The sequence below is a fragment of the Anomaloglossus baeobatrachus genome, unplaced genomic scaffold (genome assembly GCF_048569485.1).
Source record: "Anomaloglossus baeobatrachus isolate aAnoBae1 unplaced genomic scaffold, aAnoBae1.hap1 Scaffold_263, whole genome shotgun sequence".
Classification (NCBI taxonomy): Eukaryota; Metazoa; Chordata; class Amphibia; order Anura; family Aromobatidae; genus Anomaloglossus; species Anomaloglossus baeobatrachus.
Genome location: NW_027442165.1, coordinates 31,968 through 51,104, shown reverse-complemented (window position 1 = coordinate 51,104; position 19,137 = coordinate 31,968). Strand labels below are relative to the sequence as shown.

Below are 19,137 nucleotides of genomic sequence, written 5' to 3'. Positions count from 1 at the left end.
TGGATGAATAAAGCAAGTAAAAAGTGTGAAAGATAAAAATTCATTTCAATTCGCTAATCGGGCTAATATGAATCAGGTGAATCGAGTTCTGCTTTTGGAAACTGGGTTAAGAAGGGGTGCACCGTTCCTGGAGGTACTGCAATACCAGGTCAATGCGGGGAGTGGACAGAGCAAGCTCTTTTTCCATCTCCCTGTTCTAAAAATCCATTTAATATATGGTCCCCAGATAGGGGACGTATCAGATATTAAACTGATAAGAACAGATTTTTTGATTTAATGAAGCTTTCCAAAGCACCACAAAAAATGCATGACCGAAGTCACACCAAAAACAGTGCAAAGGCTAGGATTCGTGTGGACCCCACCGTGAGGAGAGGGTCCCCAAAAATCAACCCCGTCCCTCCGAGCCAGAAGGCCACAGCAAGGGTCAGGGATCTTCGGTGCTCCCCCAAGCCGAAGCCTGGTTGAGCCTTGTTGTTGCTCCCAGCGTCCACCCAGGCATCTTACCCAAGTGGAGTAGAGAGCTACTAGTTGTTGGTTTCGCAGCCGAAACTGCCCGGACCGTCAACCGGTGTTGGTTTCTCAGCCCAAGGCTAACCGGACCTCCAACCGGGTGTTGGTTTCTCAGCCGAAGCTGACCCAGACCTCCAACCGGGTGTTGGTTTCTCAGCCGAAGCTGACCCGGACCTCCAACCGGGTGTTAGTTTCTCAGCCCAAAGCTGACCAGACCTCCGACCGGGATTATAAAAATTTCCCTTCCTAGCCAGAAGGCCAGGATAGGGTAATATGCTCAAAAAGTATGAAAAGGCAAGGTACGGTGTGCTACAGAGCCCAAGGCTTGCCGGGGTCCCAAGCCAGCAAGCTCAGACTCACTCCAGGGTCGTCAGTCCTGGGGCACGTTGTACCATAGCCCCCCACCCTTACTCAGTCTAATAGCCTCGATCCTGGTAGGGCCATGTTTTCCTTTAGATGAATATACTATCCACCCAGAGTACTAGCAAGCGCAACCTTCCAGTGTGCATTGTATCATTGTACTAAGGTGGCCTGGAGCTTAAACCACCTCTTCGAACAACACTACACTTGATCTTAGCCAAAAGGCCGAGAAGCGATAACCAGAATTGGTTTGGGCCTCGAGTGGCACCCTGGCCTCAGCCGGACACATCTTAGGGAGAGAGAGTGAGAGGGAGACAAACCCACGCCTACAGAAGACATTTTGTCACCCAAGCCAACCCTTGAAAAGGCTGCTTTGCACAGCAAAAACACGAAGAATGGTGCGTTTTGCAGCCGCCGCCCACTGCAATGAATCTGAATAACTCCTCCTTTTGGGCACAAGCACCTCCCCTGCCCCTTGCAGTCTTTCCAATTCATGATACAAAAAGACGGACAGGACAGGTCGCCTGACTTTCCGTCACTGCCACCCTTTGCCATCCTTACCTGTAGAAAGCCCTTTCATCATCCCCAAACCCTAATCTTTTCCCTTCACTTCCCAGCCCCCAAACCCTGCCCTCTGAACCCTTCTCACCCCCCGCATCCCTTGTCCTGTGATCCCCCTACCACCCGGGAAAAAAACGGCTTGACCCCTCCTTCCACTAGCCCACCCTCCTACCCAAAGAGCAATTTCTACTGCGCAGCTGGCTTTCTAGGCAGCAGCGCTATTGTGATGTCATCGGGGGGCATTGTGACAAGCCGCCAGTGTTCCGTCTCTTCATGTTGTGCACTGTTCAAACGGAAAATACATCAACAGGCAGGCTACAGAAAAGCTTACTAACAAAGGTTAGAGAGGGGCTTTCTCAGAGGGCTTTTTACAGTTTGTCTATTCCCAATTAGCCGGTTTAGTATACTTAATGAAAGTACTAATTCTTTCATAGGTCGCCCATTCTTAGTATTTGACGTTCCTTATATTGTGGTATAAGGCTTTGCAGCAGGTTGCAACACACCAGTGGTCACTGCAGCAGCTGACTCCACTTTGTCCAAAAGGGATCTATTCCATTCAATTGCACATGATCTAGATTAGACTGACAACAAGATACTGCACGGGACATAGCAGAGTTGGTGAAGTTGAGTGGTGAGGAGTTTGCCATTTGGATGAATAAAGCAAGTAAAAAGTGTGAAAGATAAAAATTCATTTCAATTCGCTAATCGGGCTAATATGAATCAGGTGAATCGAGTTCTGCTTTTGGAAACTGGGTTAAGAAGGGGTGCACCGTTCCTGGAGGTACTGCAATACCAGGTCAATGCGTGGAGTGGACAGAGCAAGCTCTTTTTCCATCTCCCTGTTCTAAAAATCCATTTAATATATGGTCCCCAGATAGGGGACGTATCAGATATTAAACTGATAAGAACAGATTTTTTTTTTTTTTTTTTGAAGGATGAGTTTGAAAATAAAAAAGTGACCGCCTCTCGTTGCCCAGGTAACCGTCCGTCACAAGGGGGCTATGACATCCTACGATGCACACTCCCCCAAGGCCAGCAGTTGTGCAATACCCTGGCACCTTTCAGCACCAACCAAGGTAGTACCCTCTCAAACTACACTTGATCTTAGCCAAAAGGCCGAGAAGCGATAACCAGAATTGGTTTGGGCCTCGAGTGGCACCCTGGCCTCAGCCGGACACATCTTAGGGAGAGAGAGTGAGAGGGAGACAAACCCACGCCTACAGAAGACATTTTGTCACCCAAGCCAACCCTTGAAAAGGCTGCTTTGCACAGCAAAAACACGAAGAATGGTGCGTTTTGCAGCCGCCGCCCACTGCAATGAATCTGAATAACTCCTCCTTTTGGGCACAAGCACCTCCCCTGCCCCTTGCAGTCTTTCCAATTCATGATACAAAAAGACGGACAGGACAGGTCGCCTGACTTTCCGTCACTGCCACCCTTTGCCATCCTTACCTGTAGAAAGCCCTTTCATCATCCCCAAACCCTAATCTTTTCCCTTCACTTCCCAGCCCCCAAACCCTGCCCTCTGAACCCTTCTCACCCCCCGCATCCCTTGTCCTGTGATCCCCCTACCACCCGGGAAAAAAACGGCTTGACCCCTCCTTCCACTAGCCCACCCTCCTACCCAAAGAGCAATTTCTACTGCGCAGCTGGCTTTCTAGGCAGCAGCGCTATTGTGATGTCATCGGGGGGCATTGTGACAAGCCGCCAGTGTTCCGTCTCTTCATGTTGTGCACTGTTCAAACGGAAAATACATCAACAGGCAGGCTACAGAAAAGCTTACTAACAAAGGTTAGAGAGGGGCTTTCTCAGAGGGCTTTTTACAGTTTGTCTATTCCCAATTAGCCGGTTTAGTATACTTAATGAAAGTACTAATTCTTTCATAGGTCGCCCATTCTTAGTATTTGACGTTCCTTATATTGTGGTATAAGGCTTTGCAGCAGGTTGCAACACACCAGTGGTCACTGCAGCAGCTGACTCCACTTTGTCCAAAAGGGATCTATTCCATTCAATTGCACATGATCTAGATTAGACTGACAACAAGATACTGCACGGGACATAGCAGAGTTGGTGAAGTTGAGTGGTGAGGAGTTTGCCATTTGGATGAATAAAGCAAGTAAAAAGTGTGAAAGATAAAAATTCATTTCAATTCGCTAATCGGGCTAATATGAATCAGGTGAATCGAGTTCTGCTTTTGGAAACTGGGTTAAGAAGGGGTGCACCGTTCCTGGAGGTACTGCAATACCAGGTCAATGCGTGGAGTGGACAGAGCAAGCTCTTTTTCCATCTCCCTGTTCTAAAAATCCATTTAATATATGGTCCCCAGATAGGGGACGTATCAGATATTAAACTGATAAGAACAGATTTTTTTTTTTTTTTTTTGAAGGATGAGTTTGAAAATAAAAAAGTGACCGCCTCTCGTTGCCCAGGTAACCGTCCGTCACAAGGGGGCTATGACATCCTACGATGCACACTCCCCCAAGGCCAGCAGTTGTGCAATACCCTGGCACCTTTCAGCACCAACCAAGGTAGTACCCTCTCAAACTACACTTGATCTTAGCCAAAAGGCCGAGAAGCGATAACCAGAATTGGTTTGGGCCTCGAGTGGCACCCTGGCCTCAGCCGGACACATCTTAGGGAGAGAGAGTGAGAGGGAGACAAACCCACGCCTACAGAAGACATTTTGTCACCCAAGCCAACCCTTGAAAAGGCTGCTTTGCACAGCAAAAACACGAAGAATGGTGCGTTTTGCAGCCGCCGCCCACTGCAATGAATCTGAATAACTCCTCCTTTTGGGCACAAGCACCTCCCCTGCCCCTTGCAGTCTTTCCAATTCATGATACAAAAAGACGGACAGGACAGGTCGCCTGACTTTCCGTCACTGCCACCCTTTGCCATCCTTACCTGTAGAAAGCCCTTTCATCATCCCCAAACCCTAATCTTTTCCCTTCACTTCCCAGCCCCCAAACCCTGCCCTCTGAACCCTTCTCACCCCCCGCATCCCTTGTCCTGTGATCCCCCTACCACCCGGGAAAAAAACGGCTTGACCCCTCCTTCCACTAGCCCACCCTCCTACCCAAAGAGCAATTTCTACTGCGCAGCTGGCTTTCTAGGCAGCAGCGCTATTGTGATGTCATCGGGGGGCATTGTGACAAGCCGCCAGTGTTCCGTCTCTTCATGTTGTGCACTGTTCAAACGGAAAATACATCAACAGGCAGGCTACAGAAAAGCTTACTAACAAAGGTTAGAGAGGGGCTTTCTCAGAGGGCTTTTTACAGTTTGTCTATTCCCAATTAGCCGGTTTAGTATACTTAATGAAAGTACTAATTCTTTCATAGGTCGCCCATTCTTAGTATTTGACGTTCCTTATATTGTGGTATAAGGCTTTGCAGCAGGTTGCAACACACCAGTGGTCACTGCAGCAGCTGACTCCACTTTGTCCAAAAGGGATCTATTCCATTCAATTGCACATGATCTAGATTAGACTGACAACAAGATACTGCACGGGACATAGCAGAGTTGGTGAAGTTGAGTGGTGAGGAGTTTGCCATTTGGATGAATAAAGCAAGTAAAAAGTGTGAAAGATAAAAATTCATTTCAATTCGCTAATCGGGCTAATATGAATCAGGTGAATCGAGTTCTGCTTTTGGAAACTGGGTTAAGAAGGGGTGCACCGTTCCTGGAGGTACTGCAATACCAGGTCAATGCGGGGAGTGGACAGAGCAAGCTCTTTTTCCATCTCCCTGTTCTAAAAATCCATTTAATATATGGTCCCCAGATAGGGGACGTATCAGATATTAAACTGATAAGAACAGATTTTTTGATTTAATGAAGCTTTCCAAAGCACCACAAAAAATGCATGACCGAAGTCACACCAAAAACAGTGCAAAGGCTAGGATTCGTGTGGACCCCACCGTGAGGAGAGGGTCCCCAAAAATCAACCCCGTCCCTCCGAGCCAGAAGGCCACAGCAAGGGTCAGGGATCTTCGGTGCTCCCCCAAGCCGAAGCCTGGTTGAGCCTTGTTGTTGCTCCCAGCGTCCACCCAGGCATCTTACCCAAGTGGAGTAGAGAGCTACTAGTTGTTGGTTTCGCAGCCGAAACTGCCCGGACCGTCAACCGGTGTTGGTTTCTCAGCCCAAGGCTAACCGGACCTCCAACCGGGTGTTGGTTTCTCAGCCGAAGCTGACCCAGACCTCCAACCGGGTGTTGGTTTCTCAGCCGAAGCTGACCCGGACCTCCAACCGGGTGTTAGTTTCTCAGCCCAAAGCTGACCAGACCTCCGACCGGGATTATAAAAATTTCCCTTCCTAGCCAGAAGGCCAGGATAGGGTAATATGCTCAAAAAGTATGAAAAGGCAAGGTACGGTGTGCTACAGAGCCCAAGGCTTGCCGGGGTCCCAAGCCAGCAAGCTCAGACTCACTCCAGGGTCGTCAGTCCTGGGGCACGTTGTACCATAGCCCCCCACCCTTACTCCGTCTAATAGCCTCGATCCTGGTAGGGCCATGTTTTCCTCTTGATGAATATACTATCCACCCAGAGTACTAGCAAGCGCAACCTTCCAGTGTGCATTGTATCATTGTACTAAGGTGGCCTGGAGCTTAAACCACCTCTTCGAACAACACTACACTTGATCTTAGCCAAAAGGCCGAGAAGCGATAACCAGAATTGGTTTGGGCCTCGAGTGGCACCCTGGCCTCAGCCGGACACATCTTAGGGAGAGAGAGTGAGAGGGAGACAAACCCACGCCTACAGAAGACATTTTGTCACCCAAGCCAACCCTTGAAAAGGCTGCTTTGCACAGCAAAAACACGAAGAATGGTGCGTTTTGCAGCCGCCGCCCACTGCAATGAATCTGAATAACTCCTCCTTTTGGGCACAAGCACCTCCCCTGCCCCTTGCAGTCTTTCCAATTCATGATACAAAAAGACGGACAGGACAGGTCGCCTGACTTTCCGTCACTGCCACCCTTTGCCATCCTTACCTGTAGAAAGCCCTTTCATCATCCCCAAACCCTAATCTTTTCCCTTCACTTCCCAGCCCCCAAACCCTGCCCTCTGAACCCTTCTCACCCCCCGCATCCCTTGTCCTGTGATCCCCCTACCACCCGGGAAAAAAACGGCTTGACCCCTCCTTCCACTAGCCCACCCTCCTACCCAAAGAGCAATTTCTACTGCGCAGCTGGCTTTCTAGGCAGCAGCGCTATTGTGATGTCATCGGGGGGCATTGTGACAAGCCGCCAGTGTTCCGTCTCTTCATGTTGTGCACTGTTCAAACGGAAAATACATCAACAGGCAGGCTACAGAAAAGCTTACTAACAAAGGTTAGAGAGGGGCTTTCTCAGAGGGCTTTTTACAGTTTGTCTATTCCCAATTAGCCGGTTTAGTATACTTAATGAAAGTACTAATTCTTTCATAGGTCGCCCATTCTTAGTATTTGACGTTCCTTATATTGTGGTATAAGGCTTTGCAGCAGGTTGCAACACACCAGTGGTCACTGCAGCAGCTGACTCCACTTTGTCCAAAAGGGATCTATTCCATTCAATTGCACATGATCTAGATTAGACTGACAACAAGATACTGCACGGGACATAGCAGAGTTGGTGAAGTTGAGTGGTGAGGAGTTTGCCATTTGGATGAATAAAGCAAGTAAAAAGTGTGAAAGATAAAAATTCATTTCAATTCGCTTATCGGGCTAATATGAATCAGGTGAATCGAGTTCTGCTTTTGGAAACTGGGTTAAGAAGGGGTGCACCGTTCCTGGAGGTACTGCAATACCAGGTCAATGCGTGGAGTGGACAGAGCAAGCTCTTTTTCCATCTCCCTGTTCTAAAAATCCATTTAATATATGGTCCCCAGATAGGGGACGTATCAGATATTAAACTGATAAGAAAAGATTTTTTTTTTTTGAAGGATGAGTTTGAAAATAAAAAAGTGACCGCCTCTCGTTGCCCAGGTAACCGTCCGTCACAAGGGGGCTATGACATCCTACGATGCACACTCCCCCAAGGCCAGCAGTTGTGCAATACCCTGGCACCTTTCAGCACCAACCAAGGTAGTACCCTCCCAAACTACACTTGATCTTAGCCAAAAGGCCGAGAAGCGATAACCAGAATTGGTTTGGGCCTCGAGTGGCACCCTGGCCTCAGCCGGACACATCTTAGGGAGAGAGAGTGAGAGGGAGACAAACCCACGCCTACAGAAGACATTTTGTCACCCAAGCCAACCCTTGAAAAGGCTGCTTTGCACAGCAAAAACACGAAGAATGGTGCGTTTTGCAGCCGCCGCCCACTGCAATGAATCTGAATAACTCCTCCTTTTGGGCACAAGCACCTCCCCTGCCCCTTGCAGTCTTTCCAATTCATGATACAAAAAGACGGACAGGACAGGTCGCCTGACTTTCCGTCACTGCCACCCTTTGCCATCCTTACCTGTAGAAAGCCCTTTCATCATCCCCAAACCCTAATCTTTTCCCTTCACTTCCCAGCCCCCAAACCCTGCCCTCTGAACCCTTCTCACCCCCCGCATCCCTTGTCCTGTGATCCCCCTACCACCCGGGAAAAAAACGGCTTGACCCCTCCTTCCACTAGCCCACCCTCCTACCCAAAGAGCAATTTCTACTGCGCAGCTGGCTTTCTAGGCAGCAGCGCTATTGTGATGTCATCGGGGGGCATTGTGACAAGCCGCCAGTGTTCCGTCTCTTCATGTTGTGCACTCTTCAAACGGAAAATACATCAACAGGCAGGCTACAGAAAAGCTTACTAACAAAGGTTAGAGAGGGGCTTTCTCAGAGGGCTTTTTACAGTTTGTCTATTCCCAATTAGCCGGTTTAGTATACTTAATGAAAGTACTAATTCTTTCATAGGTCGCCCATTCTTAGTATTTGACGTTCCTTATATTGTGGTATAAGGCTTTGCAGCAGGTTGCAACACACCATTGGTCACTGCAGCAGCTGACTCCACTTTGTCCAAAAGGGATCTATTCCATTCAATTGCACATGATCTAGATTAGACTGACAACAAGATACTGCACGGGACATAGCAGAGTTGGTGAAGTTGAGTGGTGAGGAGTTTGCCATTTGGATGAATAAAGCAAGTAAAAAGTGTGAAAGATAAAAATTCATTTCAATTCGCTAATCGGGCTAATATGAATCAGGTGAATCGAGTTCTGCTTTTGGAAACTGGGTTAAGAAGGGGTGCACCGTTCCTGGAGGTACTGCAATACCAGGTCAATGCGTGGAGTGGACAGAGCAAGCTCTTTTTCCATCTCCCTGTTCTAAAAATCCATTTAATATATGGTCCCCAGATAGGGGACGTATCAGATATTAAACTGATAAGAACAGATTTTTTTTTTTTTTTTTTTTTTTTTGAAGGATGAGTTTGAAATCAAAAAAGTGACCGCCTCTTGTTGCCCAGGTAACTGTCCGTCACAAGGGGGCTATGACATCCTACGATGCACACTCCCCCAAGGCCAGCAGTTGTGCAATACCCTGGCACCTTTCAGCACCAACCAAGGTAGTACCCTCCCAAACTACACTTGATCTTAGCCAAAAGGCCGAGAAGCGATAACCAAAATTGGTTTGGGCCTCGAGTGGCACCCTGGCCTCAGCCGGACACATCTTAGGGAGAGAGAGTGAGAGGGAGACAAACCCACGCCTACAGAAGACATTTTGTCACCCAAGCCAACCCTTGAAAAGGCTGCTTTGCACAGCAAAAACACGAAGAATGGTGCGTTTTGCAGCCGCCGCCCACTGCAATGAATCTGAATAACTCCTCCTTTTGGGCACAAGCACCTCCCCTGCCCCTTGCAGTCTTTCCAATTCATGATACAAAAAGACGGACAGGACAGGTCGCCTGACTTTCCGTCACTGCCACCCTTTGCCATCCTTACCTGTAGAAAGCCCTTTCATCATCCCCAAACCCTAATCTTTTCCCTTCACTTCCCAGCCCCCAAACCCTGCCCTCTGAACCCTTCTCACCCCCCGCATCCCTTGTCCTGTGATCCCCCTACCACCCGGGAAAAAAACGGCTTGACCCCTCCTTCCACTAGCCCACCCTCCTACCCAAAGAGCAATTTCTACTGCGCAGCTGGCTTTCTAGGCAGCAGCGCTATTGTGATGTCATCGGGGGGCATTGTGACAAGCCGCCAGTGTTCCGTCTCTTCATGTTGTGCACTGTTCAAACGGAAAATACATCAACAGGCAGGCTACAGAAAACTTACTAACAAAGGTTAGAGAGGGGCTTTCTCAGAGGGCTTTTTACAGTTTGTCTATTCCCAATTAGCCGGTTTAGTATACTTAATGAAAGTACTAATTCTTTCATAGGTCGCCCATTCTTAGTATTTGACGTTCCTTATATTGTGGTATAAGGCTTTGCAGCAGGTTGCAACACACCAGTGGTCACTGCAGCAGCTGACTCCACTTTGTCCAAAAGGGATCTATTCCATTCAATTGCACATGATCTAGATTAGACTGACAACAAGATACTGCACGAGACATAGCAGAGTTGGTGAAGTTGAGTGGTGAGGAGTTTGCCATTTGGATGAATAAAGCAAGTAAAAAGTGTGAAAGATAAAAATTCATTTCAATTCGCTAATCGGGCTAATATGAATCAGGTGAATCGAGTTCTGCTTTTGGAAACTGGGTTAAGAAGGGGTGCACCGTTCCTGGAGGTACTGCAATACCAGGTCAATGCGTGGAGTGGACAGAGCAAGCTCTTTTTCCATCTCCCTGTTCTAAAAATCCATTTAATATATGGTCCCCAGATAGGGGACGTATCAGATATTAAACTGATAAGAACAGATGAGATTTCATCCGCAAATTTCAGAAAACGGTCATCGGCCACCACACAAAAGCGCAGTGCCGCAGGTGATCGCCTCCCGAGCCCAGGAACCACCAGCCATAAGGGGACGTAAGTACCAAAAGGCGCAACAATCCCCAAGGCCGGCGGTTGTGCAAGCCCAGGCCCCTCCCAGCCAAGACCAAGGCAAACCCAATGAAGGGACTACACTTGATCTTAGCCAAAAGGCCGAGAAGCGATAACCAGAATTGGTTTGGGCCTCGAGTGGCACCCTGGCCTCAGCCGGACACATCTTAGGGAGAGAGAGTGAGAGGGAGACAAACCCACGCCTACAGAAGACATTTTGTCACCCAAGCCAACCCTTGAAAAGGCTGCTTTGCACAGCAAAAACACGAAGAATGGTGCGTTTTGCAGCCGCCGCCCACTGCAATGAATCTGAATAACTCCTCCTTTTGGGCACAAGCACCTCCCCTGCCCCTTGCAGTCTTTCCAATTCATGATACAAAAAGACGGACAGGACAGGTCGCCTGACTTTCCGTCACTGCCACCCTTTGCCATCCTTACCTGTAGAAAGCCCTTTCATCATCCCCAAACCCTAATCTTTTCCCTTCACTTCCCAGCCCCCAAACCCTGCCCTCTGAACCCTTCTCACCCCCCGCATCCCTTGTCCTGTGATCCCCCTACCACCCGGGAAAAAAACGGCTTGACCCCTCCTTCCACTAGCCCACCCTCCTACCCAAAGAGCAATTTCTACTGCGCAGCTGGCTTTCTAGGCAGCAGCGCTATTGTGATTTCATCGGGGGGCATTGTGACAAGCCGCCAGTGTTCCGTCTCTTCATGTTGTGCACTGTTCAAACGGAAAATACATCAACAGGCAGGCTACAGAAAAGCTTACTAACAAAGGTTAGAGAGGGGCTTTCTCAGAGGGCTTTTTACAGTTTGTCTATTCCCAATTAGCCGGTTTAGTATACTTAATGAAAGTACTAATTCTTTCATAGGTCGCCCATTCTTAGTATTTGACGTTCCTTATATTGTGGTATAAGGCTTTGCAGCAGGTTGCAACACACCAGTGGTCACTGCAGCAGCTGACTCCACTTTGTCCAAAAGGGATCTATTCCATTCAATTGCACATGATCTAGATTAGACTGACAACAAGATACTGCACGGGACATAGCAGAGTTGGTGAAGTTGAGTGGTGAGGAGTTTGCCATTTGGATGAATAAAGCAAGTAAAAAGTGTGAAAGATAAAAATTCATTTCAATTCGCTAATCGGGCTAATATGAATCAGGTGAATCGAGTTCTGCTTTTGGAAACTGGGTTAAGAAGGGGTGCACCGTTCCTGGAGGTACTGCAATACCAGGTCAATGCGTGGAGTGGACAGAGCAAGCTCTTTTTCCATCTCCCTGTTCTAAAAATCCATTTAATATATGGTCCCCAGATAGGGGACGTATCAGATATTAAACTGATAAGAACAGATTTTTTTTTTTTTTTTTGAAGGATGAGTTTGAAAATAAAAAAGTGACCGCCTCTCGTTGCCCAGGTAACTGTCCGTCACAAGGGGGCTATGACATCCTACGATGCACACTCCCCCAAGGCCAGCAGTTGTGCAATACCCTGGCACCTTTCAGCACCAACCAAGGTAGTACCCTCCCAAACTACACTTGATCTTAGCCAAAAGGCCGAGAAGCGATAACCAGAATTGGTTTGGGCCTCGAGTGGCACCCTGGCCTCAGCCGGACACATCTTAGGGAGAGAGAGTGAGAGGGAGACAAACCCACGCCTACAGAAGACATTTTGTCACCCAAGCCAACCCTTGAAAAGGCTGCTTTGCACAGCAAAAACACGAAGAATGGTGCGTTTTGCAGCCGCCGCCCACTGCAATGAATCTGAATAACTCCTCCTTTTGGGCACAAGCACCTCCCCTGCCCCTTGCAGTCTTTCCAATTCATGATACAAAAAGACGGACAGGACAGGTCGCCTGACTTTCTGTCACTGCCACCCTTTGCCATCCTTACCTGTAGAAAGCCCTTTCATCATCCCCAAACCCTAATCTTTTCCCTTCACTTCCCAGCCCCCAAACCCTGCCCTCTGAACCCTTCTCACCCCCCGCATCCCTTGTCCTGTGATCCCCCTACCACCCGGGAAAAAAACGGCTTGACCCCTCCTTCCACTAGCCCACCCTCCTACCCAAAGAGCAATTTCTACTGCGCAGCTGGCTTTCTAGGCAGCAGCGCTATTGTGATTTCATCGGGGGGCATTGTGACAAGCCGCCAGTGTTCCGTCTCTTCATGTTGTGCACTGTTCAAACGGAAAATACATCAACAGGCAGGCTACAGAAAAGCTTACTAACAAAGGTTAGAGAGGGGCTTTCTCAGAGGGCTTTTTACAGTTTGTCTATTCCCAATTAGCCGGTTTAGTATACTTAATGAAAGTACTAATTCTTTCATAGGTCGCCCATTCTTAGTATTTGACGTTCCTTATATTGTGGTATAAGGCTTTGCAGCAGGTTGCAACACACCAGTGGTCACTGCAGCAGCTGACTCCACTTTGTCCAAAAGGGATCTATTCCATTCAATTGCACATGATCTAGATTAGACTGACAACAAGATACTGCACGGGACATAGCAGAGTTGGTGAAGTTGAGTGGTGAGGAGTTTGCCATTTGGATGAATAAAGCAAGTAAAAAGTGTGAAAGATAAAAATTCATTTCAATTCGCTAATCGGGCTAATATGAATCAGGTGAATCGAGTTCTGCTTTTGGAAACTGGGTTAAGAAGGGGTGCACCGTTCCTGGAGGTACTGCAATACCAGGTCAATGCGTGGAGTGGACAGAGCAAGCTCTTTTTCCATCTCCCTGTTCTAAAAATCCATTTAATATATGGTCCCCAGATAGGGGACGTATCAGATATTAAACTGATAAGAACAGATTTTTTTTTTTTTTTTTTTTTTGAAGGATGAGTTTGAAAATAAAAAAGTGACCGCCTCTCGTTGCCCAGGTAACTGTCCGTCACAAGGGGGCTATGACATCCTACGATGCACACTCCCCCAAGGCCAGCAGTTGTGCAATACCCTGGCACCTTTCAGCACCAACCAAGATAGTACCCTCCCAAACTACACTTGATCTTAGCCAAAAGGCCGAGAAGCGATAACCAGAATTGGTTTGGGCCTCGAGTGGCACCCTGGCCTCAGCCGGACACATCTTAGGGAGAGAGAGTGAGAGGGAGACAAACCCACGCCTACAGAAGACATTTTGTCACCCAAGCCAACCCTTGAAAAGGCTGCTTTGCACAGCAAAAACACGAAGAATGGTGCGTTTTGCAGCCGCCGCCCACTGCAATGAATCTGAATAACTCCTCCTTTTGGGCACAAGCACCTCCCCTGCCCCTTGCAGTCTTTCCAATTCATGATACAAAAAGACGGACAGGACAGGTCGCCTGACTTTCCGTCACTGCCACCCTTTGCCATCCTTACCTGTAGAAAGCCCTTTCATCATCCCCAAACCCTAATCTTTTCCCTTCACTTCCCAGCCCCCAAACCCTGCCCTCTGAACCCTTCTCACCCCCCGCATCCCTTGTCCTGTGATCCCCCTACCACCCGGGAAAAAAACGGCTTGACCCCTCCTTCCACTAGCCCACCCTCCTACCCAAAGAGCAATTTCTACTGCGCAGCTGGCTTTCTAGGCAGCAGCGCTATTGTGATGTCATCGGGGGGCATTGTGACAAGCCGCCAGTGTTCCGTCTCTTCATGTTGTGCACTGTTCAAACGGAAAATACATCAACAGGCAGGCTACAGAAAAGCTTACTAACAAAGGTTAGAGAGGGGCTTTCTCAGAGGGCTTTTTACAGTTTGTCTATTCCCAATTAGCCGGTTTAGTATACTTAATGAAAGTACTAATTCTTTCATAGGTCGCCCATTCTTAGTATTTGACGTTCCTTATATTGTGGTATAAGGCTTTGCAGCAGGTTGCAACACACCAGTGGTCACTGCAGCAGCTGACTCCGCTTTGTCCAAAAGGGATCTATTCCATTCAATTGCACATGATCTAGATTAGACTGACAACAAGATACTGCACGGGACATAGCAGAGTTGGTGAAGTTGAGTGGTGAGGAGTTTGCCATTTGGATGAATAAAGCAAGTAAAAAGTGTGAAAGATAAAAATTCATTTCAATTCGCTAATCGGGCTAATATGAATCAGGTGAATCGAGTTCTGCTTTTGGAAACTGGGTTAAGAAGGGGTGCACCGTTCCTGGAGGTACTGCAATACCAGGTCAATGCGTGGAGTGGACAGAGCAAGCTCTTTTTCCATCTCCCTGTTCTAAAAATCCATTTAATATATGGTCCCCAGATAGGGGACGTATCAGATATTAAACTGATAAGAACAGATGAGATTTCATCCGCAAATTTCAGAAAACGGTCATCGGCCACCACACAAAAGCGCAGTGCCGCAGGTGATCGCCTCCCGAGCCCAGGAACCACCAGCCATAAGGGGACGTAAGCACCAAAAGGCGCAACAATCCCCGAGGCCGGCGGTTGTGCAAGCCCGGGCCCCTCCCAGCCAAGACCAAGGCAAACCCAATGAAGGGACTACACTTGATCTTAGCCAAAAGGCCGAGAAGCGATAACCAGAATTGGTTTGGGCCTCGAGTGGCACCCTGGCCTCAGCCGGACACATCTTAGGGAGAGAGAGTGAGAGGGAGACAAACCCACGCCTACAGAAGACATTTTGTCACCCAAGCCAACCCTTGAAAAGGCTGCTTTGCACAGCAAAAACACGAAGAATGGTGCGTTTTGCAGCCGCCGCCCACTGCAATGAATCTGAATAACTCCTCCTTTTGGGCACAAGCACCTCCCCTGCCCCTTGCAGTCTTTCCAATTCATGATACAAAAAGACGGACAGGACAGGTCGCCTGACTTTCCGTCACTGCCACCCTTTGCCATCCTTACCTGTAGAAAGCCCTTTCATCATCCCCAAACCCTAATCTTTTCCCTTCACTTCCCAGCCCCCAAACCCTGCCCTCTGAACCCTTCTCACCCCCCGCATCCCTTGTCCTGTGATCCCCCTACCACCCGGGAAAAAAACGGCTTGACCCCTCCTTCCACTAGCCCACCCTCCTACCCAAAGAGCAATTTCTACTGCGCAGCTGGCTTTCTAGGCAGCAGCGCTATTGTGATGTCATCGGGGGGCATTGTGACAAGCCGCCAGTGTTCCGTCTCTTCATGTTGTGCACTGTTCAAACGGAAAATACATCAACAGGCAGGCTACAGAAAAGCTTACTAACAAAGGTTAGAGAGGGGCTTTCTCAGAGGGCTTTTTACAGTTTGTCTATTCCCAATTAGCCGGTTTAGTATACTTAATGAAAGTACTAATTCTTTCATAGGTCGCCCATTCTTAGTATTTGACGTTCCTTATATTGTGGTATAAGGCTTTGCAGCAGGTTGCAACACACCAGTGGTCACTGCAGCAGCTGACTCCACTTTGTCCAAAAGGGATCTATTCCATTCAATTGCACATGATCTAGATTAGACTGACAACAAGATACTGCACGGGACATAGCAGAGTTGGTGAAGTTGAGTGGTGAGGAGTTTGCCATTTGGATGAATAAAGCAAGTAAAAAGTGTGAAAGATAAAAATTCATTTCAATTCGCTAATCGGGCTAATATGAATCAGGTGAATCGAGTTCTGCTTTTGGAAACTGGGTTAAGAAGGGGTGCACCGTTCCTGGAGGTACTGCAATACCAGGTCAATGCGTGGAGTGGACAGAGCAAGCTCTTTTTCCATCTCCCTGTTCTAAAAATCCATTTAATATATGGTCCCCAGATAGGGGACGTATCAGATATTAAACTGATAAGAACAGATTTTGATTTAATGAAGCTTTCCAAAGCACCACAAAAAATGCATGACCGAAGTCACACCAAAAACAGTGCAAAGGCTAGGATTCGTGTGGACCCCACCGTGAGGAGAGGGTCCCCAAAAATCAACCCCGTCCCTCCGAGCCAGAAGGCCACAGCAAGGGTCAGGGATCTTCGGTGCTCTCCCAAGCCGAAGCCTGGTTGAGCCTTGTCGTTGCTCCCAGCGTCCACCCAGGCATCTTACCCAAGTGGAGTAGAGAGCTACTAGTTGTTGGTTTCGCAGCCGAAACTGCCCGGACCGTCAACCGGTGTTGGTTTCTCAGCCCAAGGCTAACCGGACCTCCAACCGGGTGTTGGTTTCTCAGCCGAAGCTGACCCAGACCTCCAACCGGGTGTTGGTTTCTCAGCCGAAGCTGACCCAGACCTCCAACCGGGTGTTAGTTTCTCAGCCCAAAGCTGACCAGACCTCCGACCGGGATTATAAAAATTTCCCTTCCTAGCCAGAAGGCCGGGATAGGGTAATATGCTCAAAAAGTATGAAAAGGCAAGGTACGGTGTGCTACAGAGCCCAAGGCTTGCCGGGGTCCCAAGCCAGCAAGCTCAGACTCACTCCAGGGTCGTCAGTCCTGGGGCACGTTGTACCATAGCCCCCCACCCTTACTCAGTCTAATAGCCTCGATCCTGGTAGGGCCATGTTTTCCTCTAGATGAATATACTATCCACCCAGAGTACTAGCAAGCGCAACCTTCCAGTGTGCATTGTATCATTGTACTAAGGTGGCCTGGAGCTTAAACCACCTCTTCGAACAACACTACACTTGATCTTAGCCAAAAGGCCGAGAAGCGATAACCAGAATTGGTTTGGGCCTCGAGTGGCACCCTGGCCTCAGCCGGACACATCTTAGGGAGAGAGAGTGAGAGGGAGACAAACCCACGCCTACAGAAGACATTTTGTCACCCAAGCCAACCCTTGAAAAGGCTGCTTTGCACAGCAAAAACACGAAGAATGGTGCGTTTTGCAGCCGCCGCCCACTGCAATGAATCTGAATAACTCCTCCTTTTGGGCACAAGCACCTCCCCTGCCCCTTGCAGTCTTTCCAATTCATGATACAAAAAGACGGACAGGACAGGTCGCCTGACTTTCCGTCACTGCCACCCTTTGCCATCCTTACCTGTAAAAAGCCCTTTCATCATCCCCAAACCCTAATCTTTTCCCTTCACTTCCTAGCCCCCAAACCCTGCCCTCTGAACCCTTCTCACCCCCCGCATCCCTTGTGCTGTGATCCCCCTACCACCCGGGAAAAAAACGGCTTGACCCCTCCTTCCACTAGCCCACCCTCCTACCCAAAGAGCAATTTCTACTGCGCAGCTGGCTTTCTAGGCAGCAGCGCTATTGTGATGTCATCGGGGGGCATTGTGACAAGCCGCCAGTGTTCCGTCTCTTCATGTTGTGCACTGTTCAAACGGAAAATACATCAACAGGCAGGCTACAGAAAAGCTTACTAACAAAGGTTAGAGAGGGGCTTTCTCAGAGGGCTTTTTACAGTTTGTCTATTCCCAATTAGCCGGTTTAGTATACTTAATGAAAGTACTAATTCTTTCATAGGTCGCCCATTCTTAGTATTTGACGTTCCTTATATTGTGGTATAAGGCTTTGCAGCAGGTTGCAACACACCAGTGGTCACTGCAGCAGCTGACTCCACTTTGTCCAAAAGGGATCTATTCCATTCAATTGCACATGATCTAGATTAGACTGACAACAAGATACTGCACGGGACATAGCAGAGTTGGTGAAGTTGAGTGGTGAGGAGTTTGCCATTTGGATGAATAAAGCAAGTAAAAAGTGTGAAAGATAAAAATTCATTTCAATTCGCTAATCGGGCTAATATGAATCAGGTGAATCGAGTTCTGCTTTTGGAAACTGGGTTAAGAAGGGGTGCACCGTTCCTGGAGGTACTGCAATACCAGGTCAATGCGTGGAGTGGACAGAGCAAGCTCTTTTTCCATCTCCCTGTTCTAAAAATCCATTTAATATATGGTCCCCAGATAGGGGACGTATCAGATATTAAACTGATAAGAACAGATTTTTTTTTTTTTTTTTTGAAGGATGAGTTTGAAAATAAAAAAGTGACCGCCTCTCGTTGCCCAGGTAACCGTCCGTTACAAGGGGGCTATGACATCCTACGATGCACACTCCCCCAAGGCCAGCAGTTGTGCAATACCCTGGCACCTTTCAGCACCAACCAAGGTAGTACCCTCCCAAACTACACTTGATCTTAGCCAAAAGGCCGAGAAGCGATAACCAGAATTGGTTTGGGCCTCGAGTGGCACCCTGGCCTCAGCCGGACACATCTTAGGGAGAGAGAGTGAGAGGGAGACAAACCCACGCCTACAGAAGACATTTTGTCACCCAAGCCAACCCTTGAAAAGGCTGCTTTGCACAGCAAAAACACGAAGAATGGTGCGTTTTGCAGCCGCCGCCCACTGCAATGAATCTGAATAACTCCTCCTTTTGGGCACAAGCACCTCCCCTGCCCCTTGCAGTCTTTCCAATTCATGATACAAAAAGACGGACAGGACAGGTCGCCTGACTTTCCGTCACTGCCACCCTTTGCCATCCTTACCTGTAGAAAGCCCTTTCATCATCCCCAAACCCTAATCTTTTCCCTTCACTTCCCAGCCCCCAAACCCTGCCCTCTGAACCCTTCTCACCCCCCGCATCCCTTGTCCTGTGATCCCCCTACCACCCGGGAAAAAAACGGCTTGACCCCTCCTTCCACTAGCCCACCCTCCTACCCAAAGAGCAATTTCTACTGCGCAGCTGGCTTTCTAGGCAGCAGCGCTATTGTGATGTCATCGGGGGGCATTGTGACAAGCCGCCAGTGTTCCGTCTCTTCATGTTGTGCACTGTTCAAACGGAAAATACATCAACAGGCAGGCTACAGAAAAGCTTACTAACAAAGGTTAGAGAGGGGCTTTCTCAGAGGGCTTTTTACAGTTTGTCTATTCCCAATTAGCCGGTTTAGTATACTTAATGAAAGTACTAATTCTTTCATAGGTC

At 48.4% G+C, this 19,137-nt stretch overlaps 10 non-coding genes and 3 pseudogenes across 10 annotated transcripts; all 13 read right to left on the bottom strand.

Moving 5' to 3' along the window:
• Window positions 1-111: 111 nt before the first annotated feature.
• Window positions 112-305, bottom strand: LOC142264276 (U2 spliceosomal RNA). Its single transcript, XR_012730819.1, has one exon. It is a non-coding gene; the product is annotated as a U2 spliceosomal RNA (small nuclear RNA).
• Window positions 306-2,190: 1,885 nt separating this feature from the next.
• On the bottom strand, window positions 2,191-2,382 carry LOC142264232 (U2 spliceosomal RNA). Its single transcript, XR_012730797.1, has one exon. It is a non-coding gene; the product is annotated as a U2 spliceosomal RNA (small nuclear RNA).
• A 1,260-nt stretch (window positions 2,383-3,642) lies between these two features.
• LOC142264231 (U2 spliceosomal RNA) lies at window positions 3,643-3,834 on the bottom strand. The gene has a single exon (XR_012730796.1). It is a non-coding gene; the product is annotated as a U2 spliceosomal RNA (small nuclear RNA).
• A 1,260-nt stretch (window positions 3,835-5,094) lies between these two features.
• On the bottom strand, window positions 5,095-5,288 carry LOC142264275 (U2 spliceosomal RNA). Its single transcript, XR_012730818.1, has one exon. It is a non-coding gene; the product is annotated as a U2 spliceosomal RNA (small nuclear RNA).
• A 1,885-nt stretch (window positions 5,289-7,173) lies between these two features.
• LOC142264238 (U2 spliceosomal RNA) lies at window positions 7,174-7,361 on the bottom strand. Its single transcript, XR_012730803.1, has one exon. It is a non-coding gene; the product is annotated as a U2 spliceosomal RNA (small nuclear RNA).
• A 1,258-nt stretch (window positions 7,362-8,619) lies between these two features.
• LOC142264299 (U2 spliceosomal RNA) lies at window positions 8,620-8,827 on the bottom strand (annotated as a pseudogene).
• A 1,250-nt stretch (window positions 8,828-10,077) lies between these two features.
• Window positions 10,078-10,262, bottom strand: LOC142264280 (U2 spliceosomal RNA). The gene has a single exon (XR_012730822.1). It is a non-coding gene; the product is annotated as a U2 spliceosomal RNA (small nuclear RNA).
• Window positions 10,263-10,324: 62 nt separating this feature from the next.
• Window positions 10,325-10,467, bottom strand: LOC142264257 (U2 spliceosomal RNA; annotated as a pseudogene).
• Window positions 10,468-11,550: 1,083 nt separating this feature from the next.
• Window positions 11,551-11,750, bottom strand: LOC142264292 (U2 spliceosomal RNA). The gene has a single exon (XR_012730832.1). It is a non-coding gene; the product is annotated as a U2 spliceosomal RNA (small nuclear RNA).
• A 1,251-nt stretch (window positions 11,751-13,001) lies between these two features.
• On the bottom strand, window positions 13,002-13,199 carry LOC142264221 (U2 spliceosomal RNA). Its single transcript, XR_012730787.1, has one exon. It is a non-coding gene; the product is annotated as a U2 spliceosomal RNA (small nuclear RNA).
• Window positions 13,200-14,457: 1,258 nt separating this feature from the next.
• Window positions 14,458-14,642, bottom strand: LOC142264279 (U2 spliceosomal RNA). Its single transcript, XR_012730821.1, has one exon. It is a non-coding gene; the product is annotated as a U2 spliceosomal RNA (small nuclear RNA).
• Window positions 14,643-15,930: 1,288 nt separating this feature from the next.
• On the bottom strand, window positions 15,931-16,126 carry LOC142264268 (U2 spliceosomal RNA). Its single transcript, XR_012730813.1, has one exon. It is a non-coding gene; the product is annotated as a U2 spliceosomal RNA (small nuclear RNA).
• Window positions 16,127-18,007: 1,881 nt separating this feature from the next.
• LOC142264293 (U2 spliceosomal RNA) lies at window positions 18,008-18,208 on the bottom strand (annotated as a pseudogene).
• Between the last annotated feature and the right edge of the window lie 929 nt (window positions 18,209-19,137).